We start from the raw sequence: 7,500 nt of genomic DNA on the forward strand, positions 1-7,500 counted from the left end.
GCAAACCCACTTGGTTGTCTAACCATGTCACCTCCCCACCTGAATGATGATTGATGCGAAAAAGGAGAAGGCGTACTGAAATTTTGTTGAACATTAAATTGTCCGACAAAAGTATTGTACGGATATGGTTGAAAACCAACGGCAGTAACTGCAGGTGATATGGTGTGTACAGTTATTCGATTATACCATTGGAAGTAGTCTTCGTCAGTTTGCATCGATCGCCCGTGTCGCACCGCTTTAGCAACATATCTCAGCCTATTATTCCACAACTCAATTGAATTTCTATGATAATCTCTCCAATCGGTGTTTCGATGTCCTATTCTAGTTATATTATGCATATCATCATTGTCGACGGCAGTCCCTGGAATTGATTGTCGTCTTCGAAGTTGTCGCATCCCCCGATTAGGACGATGCATCTCTACAATGTCAAAGCATATAAGGGGACAAACACATCGCCATATTTCGTTGTCGTATGAATCAATAATCGTCTTCACATCTATGTCATTCTTCTGATAAACGATCCAATTAAACTGTAAAAAATAAAAATGTTCAAATTAGAAATTCATCTAATCAAAACAAAATAATCTTCATTTAATCAATATTAAATATTAAAATTATATAATACCTCATTATTATTCATACGATCTAGAGAATCCCTTATAATTCTTACACCATGTGTTGGCGAATGTGTGTAACTAAATTCAATTTTCCACATACAATTTAAAAAAAAACAATTACATATCAAAAATTTATACGAGATATATATGATATTACCACAATAATTTTTAAATATTACCGTGCACCATATGGAGAAGCTGGAATAATAGCATCTGGATCAACGGGAGATACACCTAATGTTAACCCATCTCGGTCGGGGTTAACACATTTAATCCTGCTCCATGCCCATATCTGCTTATAATAATAAAAATAGTTAAACAAAATTAACAAAAAAATTTTGTTAAATAATCACATTACATTAAAGATACCTGCAGGATATATAAAGGTCCAGCCATTGTAGTCTTCTCTATACGTAATGCGTTACACAACTCACGGTATAGAAATGCTAAAACTGCACTACCCCAACTATAAGACTTCACGTTATCAATATCACGTAACAATTGTAAAAATATTAGTCTAGCAGACCCTCCTTAATAGTCAGGGAACATTATTCCTCCAATAATCATTAACGCTACACAACGGGTATATTTCACAACATCTACTTCAAGGTATCATCATTAACAAGGTTAGACATGCAATGATCGTGAAGTGCAGTCATAGACAAATGACCACCTTTCAAATGTTTTGATGATGGGAAAAATCCCAACAAATCCAAACAGATGTGTTGTCATTCCTCAACTTTATGTGACACATCTATTCCAGTGACTGCTCCACCATCAATTGCTAGACCCCAAATTATTGACACATCTTGTAACGTGACAGTTGCTTCACCACATGGAAAATGAAACGAGTGTGTCGCGTCGCCAACGTTCAACAAGAGCAGTAATCAAATGATTATCAAAAACTTGTGAGCCACATTCTAAAACTCCATAGAAACCCATATGATTCAAAAATGCAAGTACACGATTATGTATGTATTATCAGTGTATAACTTCCAAATCAAATTGTCTGACCTCGTCACTTTGACAATATCATCAACGGTTAAGGAAGAAATTGTTGATGACATATGTGTCGCTTGTAAATAGAGGACACTGGGATCTTCTGGACCGCGATTAACTGTCATTCTGAAATATGTTGTCGATCTTCTAAAATTCGTCACAAAAATTTTTCGGTGAGGCGGGGAGAAACAGAGAAATGCGAAAATGAGAGGGTAAAGGAAAGAGGAAGAAGGAAGAAGGAATCCAACGCAGATAAGAGTCACGTGGCTCCACGTCGTCCACGCTTCGTAAGCACGGAACGCTCGCAACGTGGACAATAGTCCGTGCTTACGAAGCACGGATTGGAATATTTTTGAAACAATTTTTTTTTTAATTAATTTTGAATAAAAATATAAAAATTAAATTATTTAAAAAAAAACCCTTTCTTTATTAGATCCCTTCAGCTGAAAAACGTTTTAAACCAGTTTTTAATTCAGTTCTTAAGGGGGAATTTTAACTGATTTTAAATATACCATCCCTCGAACTGAAAAATTCTTTTAATCAGTTTAATCGCGTTTATTGCTCAAGTTTTGTGATCATCAAAAAGGGAGAGATTGTTGGAACATTTCATGTTCGCAATCTTTGCTTGATTTTGATGTTAACAAAACTTGTTATCTTGTTGCTATTAAATCTACCTAAGTGCGCAAAAAACTGAAACTGAAATAATCAATTATGAGCCAAAACTGGAGCTGTCAAAAAAGCCAACTGAAAGCATCAACTGATCAACCGAACTAAACCAGTTCAACTGATGCATCATATAACAGTCCAACTGAATGACCAGCTGATAGGTAGTTCAACAGAAGACCTTCAGAAGCCCGGTCAGCTGATAAAGAGTTCAACTGATGAAGATCCCAGCAGATCACTTCGACTGAAGTAGTGAAATCAGTTCAGCTAACGAGTCAACTGATCTCATCTCACCAGAACAAGACCAGTTCAACTGATCAGTTCAGAACATCATTTAGGAGCAATCAGTTTCGAAACACGACAGACAACATTAATAGAATCCAGCTATGAACAAAGGTACAAAAACAATTGTCCAGTCAAAGGACAATAATGAACGTTGCATCAGAGCTTAAAGACAAAGTGTTTCAGAAGAGTTGTCGGAAAATTCGAGACACATATTTCAATGAACGAATTCAAAATGCAACGTATACAATAATTGAGACTCACTGTTCGATCAAGCTTCCCGCCTATAACTAGAAGATGAAGATCAGTGAAGACTTGATGAGAAGAACAATAAGAGTGTGTGAAGAAGAAGGGCACGATTATTGCCTATTAGCTTACAAGAAGCAATCTGTCCAGAGGGAATACTCAAGTTATATCAACTTAGTTTAGAAGCTCATTTCCTTCAGTGTGTGAGAACACCTTTCCGGTGTATTCATTATTCTATTCTCACACACACTCACACACTCTACCACTACTCAAATAAAGTCTTGCACAAAGACAATAAACTTGTGCATGTAGTCTTTAAAACACAGACGTTAAACAAGTGTTGGCTGAAAGGTGCTGCCTTCAGTCTAGGCTAGGAGTTCAGATTAGGCAGTAGTGTAAGTCCTAAACTGAGTGGGTTTGTACAAAGTGTTGTATAAATCAAAGTCTTTTAGTGTATCCTACCCGAGGTGGTAGAAGGGGTGACGTAAGAGCAGTTGAAGTCTCCGAACATCCATAAACATATCTTGTGTGCTTAACTGATTAACCTCTGTTTTCAAACTAATTTGATCAGTTCCAGTTGTCATCAGTTCAGTTCTCACCATAACTGAACTGAGTATGCGAGAACTGATCCCCCTTATTTCAGTTACTCAGTTCACATAAGTTAAAAGGCTATCAAATATATCAGTTTTCTTCACGAAGGATTACTTCGATATTTTCCGCTTGGTATTTAACCAAACCCGATTTAATTCATCGATGTTAACATTCTTAGAACACGAGCTACTGCAGCTCATGGAGAATATTGTTTTTGAAGCACTTCAGGGTGCCCAGCACACGATCCTTCACAGCTAGTCACTTTCAAGGATCAAACTTCACCTAAAACGATATATGAGGATGGAAAGCTTTACGATTAAATGATTCATGATTTATTTATGATTACAAGCTATTTTATATAAAAATATGATTTTAATACATGTGCATGTATATGTCTTATTTGTTACTCATGGTTAGAACGTGCTGTGTCATTAGACTCACTAGGTTTGGATGGCTGTAGGTGAGGATGAGATTAATGGATGTGCTGACACTTGAGTGGATTGAATCCGGCAGTACACTCCCGATGGACAATTATTTTCCGCATTAGCTTGATAATGAAAGTTTTGAAATAAAGATTTTGTTAATGATGTATTAGGGATTTTATGCTTTATTTTGATGTTAGTTGATCTTGTTAAAAGTCGACGTAGGATTTTTAGTTAATTAACGAGTTAGGGATTTTTTATACACTTTGAATTTTTAGATGTTAAACTAGTTTGGATTGTGAAATTGTTAAGTTATTTTTAAAAGAATAATTTTGAAATTTTATGTTCCAAAAAAATAGTAGGATTTTAAAATTAAAAAGTACCGGACGTTTCACAAACATTAGCTTTGTCAAAAACTTCAAAATTATTTTTATCGAACTTAACGCAAGTCATTTTCATAAAATTGACTAATGCTTATTAAGTGTGAGTTGATTCTCTCAACATGGAGCACGTTGTGAAGTTCTAGAAGTCCATCCATATTCAACGTCCATTTACCAACAATTATCTCTTTTTCCCCACCTCCATAGATCACACGTTCACTTCTTAATTCAACATAATCAGTGAGATGGTCCTTAGATCCTGTCATGTGGCGCGAGCACCCATTGTCGAAATACCAAATACCTGCAATGTTAGTTCTCAAGAATGTATAAATAACAGTACATAGAATTTCGGCCTTAGGTACCCAAACTTTATTTACTGGAGGTTTCCTATTAACAATGTTGCGCTAACATCCGGTTTGCTTCCCAGCTCATATAATCATCTCTCAGCTTGAAGCAAAAAGATTTGATATGGCCTGACTTAGAGCAGTGGTGGCAAATGAAACGTTACTTTCTTTGATTTGGCCTTTGAACAGAATCTTGCTTCTTAGATTATGAAGCTTTGACAGAAGGAGTGTCTCTTGGTGAGTTTGAACTATCTTTGCTTTCATTCACAAAAACAGTAAAATGCGACCCAGAGTTGGAAGATTCTCTATACTCAAACACCTTGTTAATGTACTCAAGACCAGCTTTGTTGTCTTTTCCCATCATCAATATCGAGTCAAGATTTGCCGAACTCGAGTTAAATTTGGCTAGAGTCTTTGTAGCCTTTTCAATATCATCCTTGACTTTGCGCAATTCATGGTCCTTTTTACTCAATATAACTTCAAGTCATGACACACACTTTTTCAGATCTATATTCTATTTTGAGATGATTGAATTTATCTTGGTTCTTTTGATCCAGTCCTCGTACAGTTCTTCATACATTGTCTCCATATTATCTAGGGTGATTTCATCTTCATCGATTTCTCGGGTTTCCAAATAAATCGAATCACCGAGAGCTTTTGCATTGAGACACACTGATTTTGAAGAGATGTTGCGACCAGGTGTTGAATCACCAGAAGAAACACCTATCGGATTACTTGCAACCAGCATTTTTTCCTCAAAACATCAGACAGAAACGTGTGATTTTCAATTTTACTGGATTCCTGCTCTTGTTCAGATTCTTCATCACTTAAGGAGACAACCATACCCTTGTTCCTTTGAAGTCTGTTGTCACATTAATTTGCGTAGTGACCGAATCCAGAACATTCTCTGCACTAAATCGATTCTAATTTTTGAAATCTGTTTGAATCATCAATTCATTCCTTAGACTAAATTGCCCTTGAGTAAGTTCAAGTCTTTTATCTTTCTCAGGAGCAACCAAAGTTTACAGTTTAGGTGGTTGAACAGATTTCTTTTTCTCTCATCTTTTTTAGATAATCACCAAATTTCTTTGTAATCAAGGAAATGGAATTTTCACATAAATCAGACTCATTGACTTGCTAAGATAATTGAATTAAGTCATTGACGAAGTCATCATAAACTTGCAGCATAATAGTCTACTCTTTATCTCTTTTCTGCAAGTCCAGATCCATCTCAAAAGTTTTAGAGAGCTTGTCAAATCTTCCAAACTAAGCGTAGAAGTGTCTTTAGACTCAACAATTGCACATATCTTGATGTTGAACCATTCTAGAAGAGATCTTAAGACCTTGCTGATCAGTCTTTCATTTGATGTTGGATCGTCGAGACTGAAGGCTTCATTTGTAGTATCACGCAGCCTACGATCATATTCAACGATTGTCTTGTTTTCTTACATCCTCAAGCTTTCAAATTTAGATGTTAGTATTCTTAACTTGGTTCTACGCACACTCTCAGACACAGTGCTTTTGAAAAATATCTCATGCATTTTTGGCAGAGAAGCGATTGGTGATCAGAATAAATATGTTGATGTCGACCGAAGTGAAAATTGAATTGAGTGTTTTCCTGTTGAAATTTGAAGTTTGGACTTCATCAGTTGTTCAAGCACACTCTAATTTAATGGATTGTCACCATCCGCATCCACAGTTCTTTGTGGAGACCAGCCATCTAAATACACGTTGTCATTTTCTTTCTTCGATGGATTTAATGTAAATCTTCATTTTAACTTTTAAAGCATAAATAGATCTGTGCAAAACCGGTAGTTGAAAAGCAGTGTTGACAAATAGCACGTTCATTGCACTTTTACATGTTTAAACAAAAATAACCAAAATCACACTAAGTATATCAAGAATAGTCACTGATGCTAATTGAAATGATTTGTTTAACATAGAAATACAAAAATACTGAGATTATGCATGTCTGATTTAGGTGTTGTGTGCAAATGTTGCAACACATTCACAATATGCAACAGAATATATTAATTAAACCCACAAATAAACTTTAATGAATAAAATAACACAAGACCAATACCAGTGAAACTACGAAAAACTAGTTTTTTTTAACAAATCAAGGAAGTAAATTACTCTCAAATAAACAAAAAAACAAAACCACGGACGCAAAAACTGTATCACCGAAACTCGGAGTCACAAATAACTCTCCAATCAACACTTTACATGACTCTTATCTTCGGGTGTCTCCAATAGGGGTGTCAAAATTAGACACGACCCACCAACCCGATACGGTTCAACCCAAAAAAAATCGGGTTTGGGGTGGGGTTTTCGGGTTTAGGTCAGATCGGGTTGGACCCGATAGCTAACACGAAAAAAATGATCGGGTTGAGTTGGGTTCGGGTCAACCCGGGTTGATCTGAGTTGACCCGAAAATTTTAATTTTTTTAAAATATATATATAATTAATAAATATTGCCTACATTTTTATATATTGTATGTCTGAATAAATTTTTATTGTATATTTATATAATAAATTTTCATAATTTAATATTTATTTTGAATATTTTTTATTTTTTAAACAATTGTTTATTTGATTTAGTAAATGTACTTTATTTTTCTATAATTAGACTTTCAAATTTAAATAATATATATGAGAGAGATTTTGTTATTATGTCTTTAAATTAAAATATTATTTTTTTTAATTTTATTTATTTTTAAAAAAAATTCAAAATCGAGTTAATCGGGTTGAAGGTTTTCGGGTTGGATCGGGTTCGGGTTGGGTTCGGGTTGAGCAATTTTTGAATAGTATTATTGATCAACCCGATCCGACCCACCCGAATTGACACACCTAGTCTCCAACACTTCACAACACACCAATAATATGCCTTGACTTGAATTTCTATTAATTCTCCGATGTAATCCCTTGATCTTCTTGCAACATTTCACTGCTCTTC

This window comes from Primulina tabacum, chromosome 13 (assembly GCF_025594145.1).
Source record: "Primulina tabacum isolate GXHZ01 chromosome 13, ASM2559414v2, whole genome shotgun sequence".
NCBI lineage: Eukaryota > Viridiplantae > Streptophyta > Magnoliopsida > Lamiales > Gesneriaceae > Primulina > Primulina tabacum.